At 30.3% G+C, this 21,563-nt stretch overlaps 1 protein-coding gene across 1 annotated transcript in view; it reads right to left on the bottom strand.

Annotated features, from left to right (window-relative positions):
* Window positions 1-21,563, bottom strand: part of LOC145277824 (protein deacetylase HDAC6-like) — a 140,355-nt gene that overhangs the window by 57,438 nt on the left and 61,354 nt on the right. The window lies entirely within an intron of this gene.

The following is a 21,563-nucleotide window of genomic DNA, read 5'->3' on the forward strand; positions in this document are numbered from 1 at the left end:
CTCCTTCAAATTGAAAACGGGGCACTCCATTTCAAAGTCGCTGCCATTTTGATTTTTTTAAACCGGTTCGTGAATCAAAAAAAAAATTTTTTTGTACAAATTACTTAAAACTACAACTACTAACTAAAACTACTTAAAACTACAACTACTATAAAAGTAACTTTTATTGACTATGGTGACATTTATTTCTTGTATATTTATATTATATATATATATATATATAACATTTTCTCTTTGTAAGGAAACATCATTTTGTTCGTCACTCTTGGCTACAAATGGAAATAAAGTTGACATAAAAAAATATATTTTCGCAAAAATCATTTTTACTTTATCATATTTTGCTAAGGGTAAACTTTTTGAGTATCAAAACCCATCCCTTTACAACCCCCTCCTTTTCATAACCTATCATACTTTCATCAATCGCAGTCCATTTCATGTGGGCTGTTTCTGAACCCAGTCAACGACGGGTACTTCTGCTAGTATATATATATATATATATACATATATGTATGCATATGTATGTGACCGGTTGGATTCTGTTTTCGTCTGATTCCTACGTCCATTTATTTGTAAAATGTATATAAAAATGTATATATATATATATATATATATATAGATATATGTATATATCTATATCTATATATATGTAAATATATCTATCTATATATATATATATATATATATATATATATATCTATATCTATGTATATATATCTATATATGTATACATATATATATATATATGTATACATATATATATGTATATATATGTATACATATATATATGTATATATATGTATACATATATATATGTATATATATATATGTATATGTATATATATGTATACATATATATATATGTATATATATATGAATACATATATATACGTATATGTGTATGTATATATGTATATATATATATATGTAGATATTTATATATATGTATATATATTTATATATATATAGATATTTATATATATATTTATATATATATATGTGTGTGTGTGTGTGTGTGTGTAAATATATGTATGTATACATATAAATATATGTATGTATATAAATATATGTATACATATATATTATATATATATTTATATATATTTATATATATTTATATATATATATTATATATTATATATATATTTATATAAATATATGTATACATATAAATATATGTATGTATATAAATATATGTATGTATACAAATATATGTATGTATACAAATATATGTATGTATACATATTTATATGTATAGGTATATATATATATATATTTATGTATATATATATATATGTGTGTGTGTGTGTGTAAATATATGTATATATATATATGTATGTATGTAAATATATATATATGTATATATATATATATATATATATATAATATAAAGCTGAATGTGTGTGTGTGTCTGGTCACGAATAGGCTCCTATATGATTTATTATTTTAAAACCCTGATTACATATAATGATAGATTTATCGAGACACAGGAATGGATATGGTTAGTCTGGCAGAACGGTGGTTCATTAAAATTGTGGGGTCTGCATTCGCGCCTTGTCCACAAATATGGAAATAAATTATTAAAAAAAAACGTTTACAAGGGTTTTTGATATAGATGTACATAAGAATACTTTGATAAGTATGTTTTAACTTAAATAGTGTGGTATAATAAAATTGTGGGGTCTGCGTTCGCGCCTGGCCTCCATAGGAACAAACTTTAATTGAAGATTTTTCATATCTATCTACGCAAGTATACTTTGATAATCATGTTTCAGTTTGAAGAAATATGGTTAATAAAATTATGGGGTGTTCGTTCGCACCTGACCTCCATAGAATGGAAATATGTCCCAAAATATGTTAACAAGGTTTTTTAATATAGATCCACAGAATATTGTGATAAGTGTTTCAGTGTGAACAGGTATGGTATAATAAATTATGGGGTTTATCTATTTTTACTTTCATAATATTTTGCTTTGGTTTTGATACCCCGAAATTCGAAGCTATCTCTTTACAACCTTTCCTTTTCATAGCCTATCATACTTTCATAAATCAGAGTCCATTTTCTGTAGGCTGTTTTTGAACCCAGTCAACGATGGGTACATTTGCTAGTATATATATCAGTGGCGGCTCGTGCCTGAGATAAGTGGGGGTGCTGCTGCTTCAAAAATTTTACGTATTGTTTTAATATCGTGTAAAAGAAATTCGAATATATAAGTAAATATTTAATCAAATAATAAACAAACCAATCAGAAATGGATAATACGCAAAAACTTTTTATTAAAAATATTTTTTAAATTGTGTACACTTTACAGAATAATAAAAATAATATATCCATTTATTCCTTTTAAACTTTTCAGATTAAATTAAAGTTTGCGTTTTTTGGGTTTTTTTTGTAAACAAAGAAAAAAGTTTTTTAAATACATTTTATTTTCAATTTTTAATAACTTATTTTTTTATATAAAAACAAAAAAGAAACACTGAAATTTACTTGCCTCCCTACGAGGGTTAATTTAGGAGTTTACTTTTTGAAAATAGCGTTTTATTTAATAACAATTTTATTTACAAAATTTATTTTTAAAAATGTATTTATAACAAAACGTATTTGTAAATAAAATACAAAATAAAAAAGTTTACATTTTTATATAGTGAGCAAACAAACAAAAATATTTAAAGATACAAAATTTATTTACACATCTTTTAACAACTTGCTTTTTATATAAAAATAACAAACTTGGCTATTTACTGACCTTCCCATGCCGGTAAAGATCGACATAAAGTGGAGATGTATTATAAGAAAATAGGGTGTCATATATAAGCATTATAAAACATCGATTTTTAATGTAGCTTTCTCCCCAATGAAAACAAAAAATTAAAATTGTCTCAGTCCAGAAGGATTTCTAATTACTTTTTTTAATGCGTATTATCTGCCCCATCTACTAATAAATTCAATGTAAAGTTTAAAAAATGCATAATTATAAAACCTGTTTCTTTACTTAGAAACACATTTTAATTTAAAATTTCAAAGTGTAAAACTTCTAACATTGTCCTCGTTGGAGGCAAATAAATGCTAATTTTTTTATTTCTAAAACATACAAGTTAAAAAGATTTCTAACTAAAATGTATTTTCAACACAAAATGTTTCTTCGCTTGTTTGCTTCTAGGAAAAAATGTAAACAGTTTTGTTTTTTTTATTTTGTAAAGTTTAGTTGTTGCAAAATAAATAGCATTTAAAACTACTTAAAACAAACAAACAAAAAGGCAGGTAGATCGAAAAGTAATTTTATTTTTATGGTAAGATTTATTTATTGTATATTTGATTTTTACCCTTAGTCGCGTGTTCATCAGTGCTAAATCCTCGAATACTTAAAAAATAAACAAGAAAGAAAAAACAAAACAGGTTTCTGCATATTATATATTTCCGTCTGCTACCGAATACAATCGCAACGGCAACGCTAAAAGTGTGCGTATTTAAAAAAAAAAAAAAGCACAATATTTTATGTACAAGAACACATTATATGGACATTTTAATAATTAAAAAAAATGTAAATAAGCCTTTCTTTTTCAATAACAAAATGTTATCATATTTATAAGTACAGGCGCACACTCTAAGCAAACACCGAATTTCACAAGCGTCTGAGACGCGTAACTGCGAGAAGCGACAGTTCCCTAGCGGCCGTTATCGGTTGTCTAAAAGCGCGCATGCGCACAACAGAATTTCATTAAGAAAGTGTAACCGTGAATTTCACAGCTCCAAGCAAGTTTTATTTTTGTTTTTATATGAATTTGGAGATACCGACATTAAACTTAATGATTTTATAATGTACACATAGAAAAAAATAAAATAATAATAATAAAAAAATAAACGTATTATTTTTAATTTTATCATTAATGTTATGTAGACATAATTTGGGGGTGCTGCATGCACGAGCCGTCACTGATATATATAAATATATATATCTATTATATATATAAATCCGTAATCCTGTCTGTTTGTTTGTTCACAATTTGATTAATATATACAAAAGTTTCCTTACTTTACTCTTCTTTTGGTCAAGATCAAAGTGTAGTATCTGTTCTTAAGATACTGCACTTCAATTTCTTGTTCTCTTTCGGTGGAGGAGAAATCCTTCACGACTGAGACTATTTTTATTTTTGTACCTTTTCTCCACGTTACAAAAACAACCCTGGTGTCTAACTCTGTCCCGTGGGGAGGCATAGTAAATGGTGCCCGGAAAACTCGTCCCGGGAAAACTCGTCTCGGGAAAACTCGTCTCGGGAAAACTCGTCTCCGGAAAACTGGTCCCCTTTCGCTAGGTAGGAAAACTGGTCCCTTATTGAATAAATACCGATTGAAAACACATTTTATGATCATTCTTGAAGGAGATATTATTTTTTAAAATAGACTATAGCCCCCCCCCTAATATTTTTTAAAAATATTTTTACTTGTTTAATGTTTTCTTTTTTTTTTTTTTTTTTTAATAAAATCGATTTTCTAAGTGTCCGTTTTCTACCTAACTGGCTAAGTTCTTAGTGGTTTCACTTATATTAAAGCGTTTATTATGTTCATACAAAGTTGATTAAAAAATTTTTTTGTTCTTATTTTAACGATGTTTTTTCGAGTCATAAAAACAATAATTAAAAACAAAACCAAAAAATTAAAAAACAGGGAGCGATTCGATTTTTCGTTACTTTTTTGTTTTGGTTTTTAATTATGATAGTTTTTTGTTGTTATGTTTTTGTTTTCTCTCATACCAAATGCACTCATGCGTTATTTAAAATTATATTTTTATCCATTATCAACATTTATTGTCGTCCTGTCAAATTTTGCAAAAATTAACTAATAAATTAAAAGCGAAATATTTTTTTGGCGCGATAGATGCCATGTGCTTACAATCTTTCGTTAACTAATTTTTAATTTTTTAAATTTTTACTTCAAAATTCTAAAATCAATCATTCAGAGAAAAAGTAATCACTAGATAAATTTATTAATCAATTTTATTGAAAACTCCGCTATCGTTTATCAAGAATCTTTTTAATTTCATTTTTGTTGGTTGTTTTTCGGAGGGAGATATAGTTTTAACCCCCCCCCCCTCTCTAAATTATATTTTAAAAAATATTAATTGTAAGCACATGGCATCTATCGGGCCAAAAAAATATTTCGCTTTTAATTTATTAGTTAATTTTTGCAAAATTTGACAGGACGACAATAAATGTTGATAATGGATAAAATTATAATTTTAAATAACGCATGAGTCAGTGCATTTGGTATGAGAGAAAACAAAAACATAACAACAAAAAACTATCATAATTAAAAAACCAAAACAAAAAAGTAACGCTCCCAGTTTTTATTTTTTTGGTTTTGTTTTTAATTATTGTTTTTTATGACTCCAAAAAACATCGTTAAAATAAGAACCAAAAAAATTGTAATTAACTTTGTATGAACATATTAAACGCTTTAAAATAAGTGAAACCACTAAGAACTTAGCCAGTTAGGTAGAAAACGGGCAATCGATTTTATTAAAAAAAAAAAAAACAAAACATTAAACAAATAAAAATATTTTTTTTTTAAATATTATGGGGGGGGGGGGGCTATAGTCTATTTTAAAAAGCAATATCTCCTTCAAGAACGATCATACAATGTGTTTTCAATCGATATTTATTCAATAAGGGACGAGTTTTCCCGAGATGAGTTTTCCGGAGACGAGTTTTCCGGAGACGAGTTTTCCTAAATTCATAGTAAATAAGTACTTTACTCTTTCATTTATTTCTATATATAGCTTCTTTCTTGGAAACTAGATACAATAAAAAGATTGTCATTAGCATATGACATTAAGAAAGATCGATTTTATTAAATAGCGGTATCTTAATTAATGTTTCTAGCGAGAGAATTGTTTTCAGTGTTTTATTTAAAATTGTTTTTAATATATTTTAAACAATAATTATATTGATAACATTTATTTTTGGGGGAATTATTATTTCAACATCGAATTTTTAAAAAAACTTTTAGAGTTATTTGCCCCTTAGAATCTTCCGATCATTTCATTTGCTTGTTGTTATTATTCTTTAAACAGCTATACAGAAATCGCAAATTTCACGATGTGTTTAATACCTAAAAAAAATAGGATCTACTGCCCCCCTCTGAATTCCACAATTTACACTTTTCTTTCTTTTTTTTTTTCACGTTAATCTCATTGATTACAAACTTTAATTTCTAATTAAAAAAAAAAGGTAAATTTTTACGACGTGACTCAGCGTCTTTTAACTCCTAAAAAATTAGGACCTACTTTTTGGGGGCCGTAATACGTTTAAACAATCTTTATAAATAATATGAAAGAATAATTGCGAAAAAAAGAAAATTAACATTTTAAAGTGGGGGATCACTTTTCTATATAAATTTAACGTAAAAATGAACACAGATTTTGGCCACAAGGCATTCAACGAGATATATCATCTCTAGCATTTTTTTTTTTTTCAAATTTAGCGATGGAGATGGATGGGGCAAAACATGACAAATAAAGTTTTTTTGTTTGGTGGGCGTGGGAATTACATTTGAAGCATAAAATAATTATAAATTTAATTAATTTTTATGACACCATTCTGTACTTTCACCTTACACTTTTATAAACAAAATGAACCCCAACATAGGACAAATTCATTTTTGTTATTTTGGAGGGAGATTACATTAGAAGAATAAAATGATGAAAAATTTTGAATTAATTGTTGATAGATCTTCATTTTTTTTTAGGAGTTCTATCTACTTGGTTATTTTTATTTATTTATTTATTTTTTGCCATCACGCAGGCATTCGCTGTTATCTTTAGTGAAACAAAAGTTCTAATGATTTATTTTTAATTATTTATTTTTAGGGTGTGTATTTATAGTACTCAATATCCGGGAAATAGTTTCTTCTATCTGTATCCATTCTGCCGAAATATCTGGTGGAGAGGGTATCAGGTACTTCTTCTTTTAAGGAACGATTAAATTTACATGTTTTTATCCGTTCTTTTATTTATGGAATTGTTGTGAGGGTATCCATGTTACCCATGACGAAAATGATTAGTGTAGCAGGTGTGTTCAAAACGGAACTGTATGTAAACCCAGGCAACGCTGGGTACTCATGCTAGTATATATATATATATATATATATATATATATATATATATATGTTGGAAAACTCGGCTGTTGGAAAACTGCTTCTGCTGTACCAATATTCAAGAATTCTGGCGAAAGGACTGACCCAGCAAATTATCGCCCCATTAGCCTCCTCCCACTTTTTGCCAAAATATTTGAGACCTTAATTAACCATGCTCTAGTCCATCACTTTACAGATGCTAAACTTCTGACTGACAAACAATATGGATTTAGACAAGCCCGTTCCACAGCAGACATCCTAACTGTAATCTCTGAACGTATATACCATTCACTGGACAAAGCGGGGGAGGGCAGAGCCGTAGCTCTAGATATATCTAAGGCTTTTGACAGGGTATGGCATGAGGGTCTCTTCAGGAAAATTAGATCATACGGTATCACTGGTAGAATACTTAACATAATTAAATCCTTCTTAGATAAGAGAAAAATCCAGGTCGTCCTCGACGGTCGTACATCTAAACAATATGATATAAATGCGGGAGTGCCCCAGGGTTCTATCCTTGGACGTCTATTGTTCCTGATATTCATAAATGACCTCCCCAACAAAATTGCCTCTGAGATGGGTATATATGCTGATGACACTACACTCTATGGCAGGCATGACAGGAAGACGAATGAACACATTTCTAAAGAAATGCCAGAAACACTAGAGGAAGACCTCCAATCTGTGGTGGAATGGGGACAAAAGTGGTTGGTCGCGTTCAATGCTGCCAAGACTAAACTAGTTTCATTCAATAATTACAAGAAACCCTCTCTACCACCTTTAGCAATGGCCAACGACTCTTTATCTGAGAGTACATCTTTCAAACTCCTTGGCCTAACGTTCACAGGAAACATGAGTTGGAACAATTACATTGAAGGCATTGCCAGGGCCGCTGCAAGAAAGGTGGGCTCTCTCTACCATGCTAGACAACTACTAACACCCGAAAGTATCCTGTACCTTTATAAGGCCACCATTCGCCCATATATGGAGTATTGCTATCACATCTGGGCTGGTGCATCTGCTACTAGTCTCTCGCGCCTTGACAAGGTTCAAAAGAGAGTCGCAAACGTGATAGGCCCTGAACTGGCATCTAAGCTTCAGCCTCTGTCCCATCGACGAAATGTTGCATCCCTCTGCCTTTTCTACAGGTATTTTAGTGGTGAATGCTCTGACGACCTGCAATCACTTGTGCCCCCACGACGTGAGCACCCTCGACAAATCCGACAGGCTGCTATATCCCACCCCCACACTGTAGAGATCCCTAGATGTAAAAGATCTTTTTACTCCAATAGTTTCTTCCCCAGAACCGCTAGACTCTGGAATTCCATTCCAGGTCCCTGCTTCCCCAACAGTACTGACGTGTAGAAGTTCAAGTGTAACGTGAACCGACATCTTGTTGCCCAAATCCCTACATAGTACCCCAGTAGTTGTTGCCCCTGATAGTAGCCCCCTACACCAAAGTGGCAATTTGCCTTGTTTGGGGTGAAAATGTAATAAAAAAAAAAAATATGTATGTATATATATATCTCTATATATATATATATCTATATCTCTCTATATATATATATATGTATATATATATACACATTTATATATGTGTATATATATCTATATACATATAGATATATATATACATATTTAAATTTGAATCTCGCTAGATACAGCCACTCTGAGGAGTCGTAGACGACGAAACACGTGTCAATGGATAATTACATTTAAAACATAATATATATACATATACATGTATATATATACACACATTTATATGTGTGTGTATATATATATATATACCTATATACATATGTATATATATGTATATATATATATATACACACATTTATATATGTGTATATATATCTATATATATATCTATACACATATATATATATACACATTTATATGTGTGTATGCATATATATATATATGCATATACACATTGTATGTGTGCATATATATCTATATACATATATGTGAACATTACCTTGGTTTTCTCCAAAGAGAAAACCAAGGTAATGTTCACCCCAGCTCCAAACAGCCGCTACGAGGAACCGGTCATCTGTGTAAATGGAACGAAACTAGGCACCGTTGATGACTTTGTATATCTTGGCAGTACTATATCGAACGACGGAACCCTTGATAAGGAAATCTTAGGAAGGATCAATAAAACAAGTAAGGCCTTTAGTAATCTCGAAAAACGAGTGTGGGCAGACAGAGCCCTGACCTTCAAAACAAAGATAAAGGTATACGAGACTTGTGTACTACCTGTCCTCCTATATGCCTCGGAAACATGGACGACATATCGCTGTCATATCAAGGCTCTGGAAAGATTCCACCAGACATGCCTACGCAGGATATTTAATGTCACCAAACAAGCTCTCTTGTCCGATGAAGAGGTGCTCAAGAAGGCGAGCACATTCAGCATAGAGGCTCGAGTCTTTCGAAACCAGACTCGATGGGCGGGTCACGTAGTGAGAATGGAGGATTATAGGATACCTAAGCAATTGTTCTATGGGGAGCTTGAATGTGGCAAACGACCCAATCACAAACCTCGGAAAAGGTACAAAGATGTAGTTAAGGGAAACCTGCGGGCACTTGGCATAGAAATAACAAGGTGGGAAGAGATAGCTGAAGACCGGGAAAGTTGGAGGCGCTACGTCTACGCGGGATGTGAGAATTTTGAGGTTTTGAGAGTTGAGCACGCCACTATAAAGCGAGCCTTACGAAAGCGAGAGGATACAGAGGACTTTGATCTCGACCCCGCGTACTCGTGCGGGATATGCGGCAGGGTGTGCCTGTCAAAGGCAGGCCTCAAGAGTCATAGAACTACGCACGCGGGACATGAACTGGGAGCACGGGAGGGAGGGGGGTGGTCACCAACAAGGTTATCCTGCAGAATATGCGGCAAACTGTGCAGGCCGGGTGGGGCTATGTGGAATCATATGCGGACTCACTCACACGCCATCGTATCGTGAGGGTTGGCCGTCTTCTGTAAAGAAGTGGCAGTCACCATACAGATATGTATATACACACATTTATATGTGTGTATATATATCTATATACATATATGTATATATACACACATTTATATGTGTGTATATATATCTATATACATATATGTATATACACACATTTATATGTGCGTATATATATCTATATACATATATGTATATACACACATTTATATGTGCGTATATATATCTATATACATATATGTATATACACACATTTATATGTGTGTATATATATATCTATATACATGTATATATATATACATATTTATATGTGTGTACATCTATATACATATATATGAATATATATATATATATATATATATATATATATATATATATATATACATTTAATGTCAGGTCATGTCATTTGCTACTGCTACCATGTAACCCAGTACTACCTGCCTCATGGGGTCACCGGCGATTAAACTGGTACCCCCACCAGACTTAATTTGTAAGGAGGGTTGCTAGTCTCCCTGAAGGATTAAAAACAAGACCTTCCAAAGGGCGAATAAACCGTTTTTCGGGGTCAATGGCCAACTAGCTCAAGTAGCTGATCAGCGGCTTGGTTCCCACCAGTTTTGGCAAATAACAAATAGGATCCTGAACAGAAGTGTGCGTTCTATCCCAACCATTATCAATGGACCAGAGGTCATCTCGTCAGCATCAGACAAGGCCAAACTATTTGCAAAGAACTTTGCAGCTAATTCTACCCTATGCGACGAAGGCCATCAACTCGCCATATTTCCTCCTATAACACAAAACACGGTAGATAATATACAAATATCTGTTGCGTGAGGTCGCCAAGCTAATCAAGAACCTTGTAAAGCAACTGGCCCTGACGGCATCCCAATTATAGTGTTAAAAAAGCTTCAACCTGAACTTGCTCCCATACTTACAAAACTGTTTAAGCGCTGCCTTAAGGAGAAGTGCTTTTCAACACCCTGGAAAACCTCATCAGTATGCCCCGTATTTAAGAATTCAGGTGATAAGTCATCTCCCTCTCAGTACAGACCTATAAGTATCCTGTGTGTCATGAGTAAGTTGCTGGAATCCATATTAAATAGAGAAATAGTCAACCACTTCAGCAGAAATAACCTCCTTAGTGACACTCAATATGGTTTCCGTTCTGCAAGATCCACCGCAGATGTGCTAACGGTTATATCTCATAGGATTAGCGAATCTCTTGACAAAGGCTAACTTTCTAGGGCAATTGCTCTTGACATATCAAAGGCCTTCGACAAAGTATGGCATAAAGGCCTACTTCACAAGATTTCCAGCTACGGTATAACTGGAAATGTTTTCTCAATTATTAAATCATTTCTCTCTCATGGGCTCATAAGAGTAGTGGTCGATGCACAAAAATCAGAGGCCTGCAGTATTAATGCTGGAGTCCCTCAGGGGTCCATCCTGGGCCCAACTCTCTTCCTGATCTACATCAATGATCTCCCTAAACACATACTTAAATCATTCGTTGACATCTATGCTGATGACACGACCATCTACTGCAACACATCAAAGGCTGTAAATGACAAAGTTCTCTGTGATTCTGTCTCCTCTGATCTCGAGCGTGTAGTTCAGTGGGGGAAGACGTGGCTGGTTACCTTTAATGCATCTAAAACCAAGCTCCTATCTTTACACCATCAATGCTCTGATCCCCATCTGGCATCAATTGTAATGGATGGCTCTCGCCTAGAAGCTCAATGTTTTGACAAGCTTCTGGGCTTGACCTTTACTCCTGATATGAAATGGAACACATACATCAAGTCTGTTGCCAGGGTTGCTGGAAAGATGGTGGGATCCTTCTACCGCTCCAGAAGATATCTCACTACTGATGCAATTCTCTATCTATATAAAAGCCAAGTACGTCCAAGGATGGAATACTGCTGCCATATCTGGGCAGGAGCTGCTAAAAACAGCCTATCCTGCCTTGACAGAGTACAAAATAGACTTTGTGGCTTAGTGGGGGATGCCCTTTTCTCTACCCTGCAACCTCTCTCCAACAGAAGAGACGTTGCGAGCCTGTCTTTGTTTTATCGTTATTTCTATGGCAAGTGCTCGTCTGAGCTCCAATTTCTGGTCCCCCCTCACCAATCTTTTACGAAAAACACCCGTCTATCTGAAGCCACTGTGAAAGATTTTCTCCACTCTCTATCTGTGCCTAAATCAAAACGTAGATTCCATGAACACAGCTTCTTTCTTAGAACAGCACACCAGTGAAACTCTGTTCCGTCTGCCTGTTTCCAACCTGACTACAACTTGGATGTCTTCAAATCCAACGTAAACAAATTCCTGATGAACCGCCCCCTTAAGTAGACACTTTATGAAATCTCATTATATGCAATAACCCTTATCCCTGATTGGCTTCCGGGCCTTGATAAGTGGTGACCTGCTTGTAAAAAAAAAATATATATGTATATGTATATATGTATATGTGTATATACATATGTATATATAGGTATATGTATATATAGGTATATACCTATATATACATATACCTATATATACATATACCTATATATAGGTATATGTATATATTTTTTCATTTTTCTTATCATTTTGTTTAAGCCAGGGATGGGGCATCCTACCAGATGCCAAACATACACCTGCTATTTTAGACACTCCAACCGAGAGATCTTTTTAAGATTCTAACCGTCCCTTTAAGTGCAATTGTTTGAATCTCCTTTGCACTTGGTTTACCTGGTATATTTGTAAGATAGTTTGTAAAATTCTTTTTCATAAGTCCGGTTGCTCCTATAATTACTGGAATGATAGAGATCTTCTTAAGGTTCCAGTTTCTTTTCATGTCATACATAAGACCCTGGTATTTGGTAATCTTTTCCCTCTCAGCTCTGTTTAACCCAGCATCATTCGGGACACTAACTTCCACCAAGGTTGCTTCCTTCTCCTTCTTGTCCCATATTACAATGTCGGGTTTTATAGCTCCGTTTTCTAGGTACGTGGCTGTAGGGATTGCATAGTCATAGTGGATGGTATATGACTTGTTTCCGACTGTTCTTTCGGGTATATGTTCCCATGACTTCTTGCTGCATTCGATATTTAACTTATTGCAGATCGTCCAGTGGAGATATTTGCATACTTCATTGTGTCGCATTGTATAGTAGCCGTCCCCTAGCAGAACCTTACAGCTAGAAATCAGGTGGCTCACACTCTCTACTTCTTTGTGGCAGAACCTGCATTTGTTGTCTTTGCTGAGACCACTCATCTTTTTAAACGCATTGGTCATCAAGCCTTGATCTTGGGCAGCTATTATAAACTTTTCCTGGTCATAGTGGAGCGATCCATCCTTTAGCCAGCTTATAGACCCTTCCTTATCAATATAGTCTTGGTTATATTCGTCCAGAAAATACTTGGCCCGTTGTTGGTTGGCCCATTCTTCAACTTTCTTGTCATGGAAAGCTTTAGTGTATTTCTGGCGACTTTTTCTGGCTATTTCAGTCGCAGGTACCTTTTCTGTTTCTGTCTCACTTGTAAGACAGTCTTTCCCAAAATGTTTGGCCAGTTTTGTGATGGATGTTGTTCTACTGGCTCTTGATTCCTGATGTTGGTGTACCATCTTGAGAGTTGGGTTTTTAGAGCTCATCAGATATTGTCCGGTGCTCACAATAGTTGCACGATGTTGATGGTCAATCTCCGAGAGCCCCATACCTCCTTTCCATCTGGGCAGATACATTCTAGACAGACACTGGTTTCTGTATATTACTTTATACATTGTCAGCATTTTACGTGTCTTAGTGTCTAGTCTATTTATGTCTTTTTGAGGCCAGTCGACAATACCAAAACTGTATGTTACCACTGGCATGGCTAGTTGGTTAATGGCAGTTATTTTGTTTCTGCCTGTGAGTTCTGTTTTGCATATCTTCTTGACTCGGCTTATGTACTCACTTCCAATTTTGTTTCTCATCTTGGCATGCTGGATGGTATCATTCTCTTCTATGCGAAGGTATTTGTATCCTTCCTGCCGTTCTAGGTCCTTGATGGTGGTATATTCATCAAGCTGTATATTTTCAGTTTCGATCTTCTTCCCAGATTTGATGGAGCACTTGGGACATTTGTTCAGTCCAAATTTCATGCCAATATCTCTGGAGAAGTTATGTACGACTTGTAAGAGTTCATTTAAGTCAGCATCAGAACTGGCATACAGCTTGAGGTCATCCATGAAGAGCAGGTGGTTAATTCGTTTGTTTGGGTCTTGTCGGCGGTCCTGGCTAGACCCAAACAATAGGTATATGTATATATATGTATAGGTATATGTATATATAGGTATATTAATATATATATATAATATATGTATATATAGGTATATGTATATATATATATATATATATAGGTATATGTATATGTATATATATATATATGTATATATATACATATATATTTATATATACATATATATATACATATATATATACATATACATATATATATACATATATACATATACATCTATATATACATATACATCTATATATATATACATATATATACATCTATATATACATATACATCTATATATATATATAAATCTATATATACATATATATACATATAAATATAAATCTATATATATATATATATACATATACATATAATTCTATATATACATATATATATACATATACATATAATTCTATATATACATATATATATATATATATACATCTATATATATACAAATACATATATATATATACCTATATATATACCTATATATATATATACCTATATATATATATACCTATGCCTGTATATATATATACATATACCTATATATACATATACCTGTATATATATATACATATACCTATATATACATATACCTATATGTATATATACATATACCAATATGTATATATACATATACCAATATGTATATATACATATACCAATATATATATATACATATACCAATATATATATATAGATATATATATATATATATATATAAATATACCAATATATATATATACATATACCAATATATATATACATATACCTATATATATACATATACCTATATATATATATATACATATACCTATATATATATATATACATATACCTAAATATATATATATACATATACCTAAATATATATATATACATATACCTAAATATATATATATACATATACCTATATATATATATATACATATACCTATATATATATATATACATATACCTATATATATATACATATACCTATATATATATATATATACATATACCTATATATATATATATATATATATAGGTATATGTATATATATATATAGGTATATGTATATATATATATTTAGGTATATGTATATATATATATTTAGGTATATGTATATATATATATATAGGTACATGTATATATATATATAGGTATATGTATATATATAGGTATATGTATATATATATTGGTATATGTATATATATATATATATTGGTATATTTATATATATATATATATATTGGTATATATATATATATATATATATATTGGTATATGTATATATATATAGGCATATGTCTATATATATATATATATATATATAGACATATACCTATATATATATACATATACCTATATATATATACATATACCTATATATATATATACATATACCTATATATATATATATACATATACCTGTATATATACATATACTTATATATATACATATACCTATATATATACATATACTATATATATATATATACATACCTATATATATATATACCTATATATATATACATATACCTATATATATATATATATACCTATATATATACACATATACCTATATATATACACATATACCTATATATATATATATATACACATATACCTCTATATATATATACACATATACCTATATATATATATATATATATATACACATATACCTATATATATATATACACATATACCTATATATATATATACACATATACCTATATATATATATATATACACATATACCTATATATATATATATATACACATATACCTATATATATATATATATATACACATATACCTATATATATATATATATATACACATATACCTATATATATATATATATATATATATACACATATACCTATATATATATATATATATATATATACCTATATATATATATATATATATATACCTATATATATACATATACCTATATATATACATACATATACCTATATATATACATATATATACGTATTCCTATATACATATATATACATATATATACATATACTTATATAGATATATATACATATATATACATACACCTATATATATATATACATACATATACCTATATATATGTATACATATACCTATATATATGTATACATACATATACCTATATATATATATACATATACCTATTTATACCTATATATATATATACCTATTTATACCTATATATATATATACATATACCTATATATATATATATATACATATACCTATATATATATACATATACCTATATATATATATATATATATATATATATATATATACATATACCTAAATATATATATACATATACCTATACATATATATATATACATATACCTATACATATATACATGTACCTATATATATACATATACCTATATATATATACATATACCTATATATATAAATATATATATATATATATATATATATATACCTATATATATAAATATATATATATATATATATATATATATACCTATATATATATATATAAATACATATACCTATATATATATACATATACCTATATATATACATATATATATACATATACCTATATATATATACATATACCTATATACCTATATACATACATGTATATACATATACCTATATAGATAGATATATATACATTTATATATATATACATATATGTACATATACCTATATAGATATATATACATTTATATATATACATATACCTATATAGATATATATACATATATATACATATACCTATATAGATATATATACATATATATGCATTTACCTATACAGATATATATACATATATATACATATACCTATACAGATATATATACATATACCTATACAGATACATATACATATATATACATATACCTATATAGATATATATAGATATATATACATATATATATACATATACTGATATATATATATGCGTTTATATATATATGCAGATGCATATATATATGCATATATATATATGCATATATATATGCATATATATATTCATATATATATGCATATATATATATATATGCATATATATATGCATATATATATATGCATATATATATGCATATATATATGTGCATATATATATGCACATATATATCATATATATGCACATATATATGCATATATATATATATACTTGTATATTTGTGTATATTTGTAGGTGTATACGTGTATTGGGGTAGAGAGGGCTCCCATAAGCCGTGGTGAAGGCAACCTTTCCAGGAGAAGCAAATCTCTGATTTAAAAAAAAACATAAAGCGGAAGACCAGTACCCGCATTAAGCTGGTCTGCAGTTTAATTTGTTGCTGGCTATCTTGCTCTTGCTTGTTGCTGGATCTCAACATTTTGAACAGAGAGAGAGACTTAGCTGTCGTACAAAGCTAAGACTCTGTAACATCATATTTATATAGATACTCCTTTGGACATTTGGGCTCATGGATTTTAAATGTCTGAGGGAGTGGCACTCGTCTGAGAAGACGTTGCAATCATCATATATATATATGCATACATATATATGCACACATCACGACGGTTCTAGGTTCGATCCTCGACTTTGGATAGGTGATAGTCTAGCGGCACTGATGAGTTGTGACACAACGAAACAGGACTGTATGTCGATGACTAAAATATATTTTATATATTATGCATATATATATGCATATATGTATATGCATATATATATATACATGCATATATATATATATGCATATGTATATATATATATATATATGCATATATATATATATATGCATATGTATATATATATGCATATGTATATATATGTATATGCATATGTATATATATATGCATATGTATATGTATATGTATATGTATATATATATGCATATGTATATATATATATGCATATGTATATATATATGCATATGTATATATATATGCATATGTATATATATATGCATATATATATGCATATATATATGCATGTATATATGCATATATATATGCATATATATATATGCATATATATATGCATATATATATATGCATATATATATGCATATATATATATGCATATATATATATGCATATATATATATGCATATATATATATGCATATATATATATATGCATATATATATGCATATATATATGCATATATATATATGCATATATATATATGCATATATATATGCATATATATATATGCATGTATATATATATGCATATATATATATATATGCATATATATATGCATATATATATGCATATATATATATATATGCATATATATATGCATATATATATGCATATATATATATGCATATATATATATATATGCATGTATATATATATATGCATATATATATATATATATATGCATATATATATATGCATATATATATGCATATATATATATATATGCATATATATATATGCATATATATATATATATGCATATATATATATAGTGTTATAATGGAATAATTCCAGGAGGAAATCCGGGTATGAGAGCTCAATGTGGTAAACAGAGCAATAACATAAAAACATAAAATATGTAAAATATGACAATTATGTAATTTCCTTGTTATATTTATATATATATATATTGTAACTACGTATCCCAGTCCTACTGGGGACGGTAGAGATGAGTGACGTAACGAAATATATAAAAAAAAATAGTTTCCCAGGTTCCTTTATAATGTGTTGTAATGTGAATGGGATACCCGTCTCGAAGGAAACAATAAAATGAAATGTACTGGACAACGGAATCACGTATCGTTGAAAAATTATCAAACTTTTATTTATAAAAAAAATAAAATAAAATTCAAGAAAAGAAAAGAAAATTAAATATGTCTAACTAAATGAAATGATTTAATGATTCAAATTCTAACGAGAGAAAAATATATCAACAGTCAATGTTCACATAAAACAAGATATCGTCTGCTCAATTAGATACAGGTTCTAGGGTAAGAGAGAGATGTTGGAGAAATGAATGTTTTGGTTGAAAAAACTCACTTAATGTCCTTTGAAATGTGACCTTTCTTTTGTCCCTTTTTTATATATATTTCTTTCCTGTAATTTTGTATATTTGATTACGCACGCGCAGGTTAGTTTTCATATTTCTGTCCTTCGGATTGTTTACTTTTCATTACACGCTTGTGTGTTAATTGCTCCAAGTATTTGTTTCTGAAGCTCATCGAAGCCCTTGATTTATAGTAAATATTTCACTGCTCCTTGGATCCTTCCTTCGCTGGGTTCATTCTTTTCTTCAGTCGATATTCTAACTTTGACCGCTGATCAAAACAGATCTTTACCGTCGCCGCCAACATCGGCTTGTGTCGTTGATATTTACCTCCGCGACGCTGCTACCACGCTGCCATCACCTTTCGCTGGTTTCGCCACCCCGACTTTCGCTGACTTACGTCTTGTCGCTTTGAAGCACGAAGCTCCACTGACTGTTGACAACTTGTTTTAGTCCCCTCTCTCTCTATATATGGTCTCTCTCTCTCTTTCTCTATGCAGTTTATCTCTCTCCACTTTTCTCTATATATATATGGTCTCTCTCTCTCGTTCTCTATGCAGTTTATCTCTCTTCACTTTTCTCTCTCTCTCTCTCTCTCGTTCTCTATGCAGTTTATCTCTCTCTATCTTTTCTCTCTCCTCTCTTTCTCGTCCATGAGCTTTCTTTTCTCTTTCCTCTTCCACCCTTCGTTCACAGTATCTCTGTCTCTCCCTTCTCCTCTTGCTCGCAGGCCTCCACCTCCCCTTTTTTCCTGTTTTGTTTACAAAATGTGAACGATCAGACAAGAATGGAGCTTTTTGGCGAAAAAATGATGCAGTAAATAAAATATACTGAAAATATATCTCCTTTCAGCTAAAAAAATCAATAAAATAATAAATTATACATTTTAATAAATGTATCACAATATATATACTAGCATCGTTGCCCGGGTGTTTGGAGGTGTGTGTTTAGCAAAAAAAAAAAAGTGGTAGTAAGAAGGCAGGCTCAAACCCGTACTGCGAAGGAGGAAAAGAATGGGAAAAAAACGTGACGTCTTATCTGTTACGACCACCACCAAACCGGAAGTGATGCAAGTTTAAATTAAGGCTAGACAATCGAAAAAAGGGGATGACTTTCGAAAATATCGGCGAAAAAAGCGACCCCTTCCTGTAGAAAAGTGTCCAATTGAGGGTGAAGAAATTAATGTTTTGAGCCAATTTTTCGGTATTCGTTGTCTGGAGGGTCGAGCTTCAAAACGATACTAACCTAGTAAAAATCCGTCGCCTCTGTCGAAAGTTGTAGGCAGACATGCAAACATACATACATAGATTTATATATTTGTAGCTCAAATTTTTTACCCAAACCGATTAAAAAGCTTGCCCTATCTCTGAATGCCCTTTATGTAAAATTTCAAATGTTTAGACCCGAAATTATCTGAGTAATTTTGTAGAGACGGCAGAGGTCAATTTTTAAAAAACTTTGACCCCTATTATGACCCCTTAACATTTGTTTTGGGCTCAAATCAAGTTATTATCCATGCCCAATGAACCTATATCTAAAATTTCAAGTATTTAGACCCAAAATTAGCGGAGGAGTTTGGCAGAGTTCTCAAAGGTCAAATCGTTGAACTTAACAGCCCCTTTTCGGTATTCGTTGTCTGGACGGTCGAGCTTCAAAACGATACTGACCTAGTAAAAATTAACAGCCAAATTTCTGGCCGAAAACCGATTACAAAGATTTTCCCAAATCTTACTATCCTGTATATCAAATTTCGAGTCTGTATACTGAAAATTGACAGAGTTATTGTGTAGGGAAATGTACACAGGCAGACAAAGAGACAGACAATTTCAGTTTTATAGATATATAGATATAATTACATTTTATAGATATATAGAATTACATTTTATAGATATATAGATATATATAATTACATTTTATAGATATATAGATATATAGAATTACATTATATAGATATATAGAATTACATTTTATAGATATATAGATATATAGAATTGCATTTTATAGATATATAGATATAATTACATTTTATAGATATATAGAATTACATTTTATAGATATATAGATATATATAATTACATTTTCAACATATTGGTAATATTTTAAATCGGATGGCTCTAAAGTAAATGTGGTTTGATGGTGACTGAAATGAATTTAGCTAAGAGTAAGATAGATAGT

This window comes from Euprymna scolopes, chromosome 6, assembly GCF_053919585.1.
Source record: "Euprymna scolopes isolate OS-2025 chromosome 6, ASM5391958v1, whole genome shotgun sequence".
NCBI lineage: Eukaryota > Metazoa > Mollusca > Cephalopoda > Sepiida > Sepiolidae > Euprymna > Euprymna scolopes.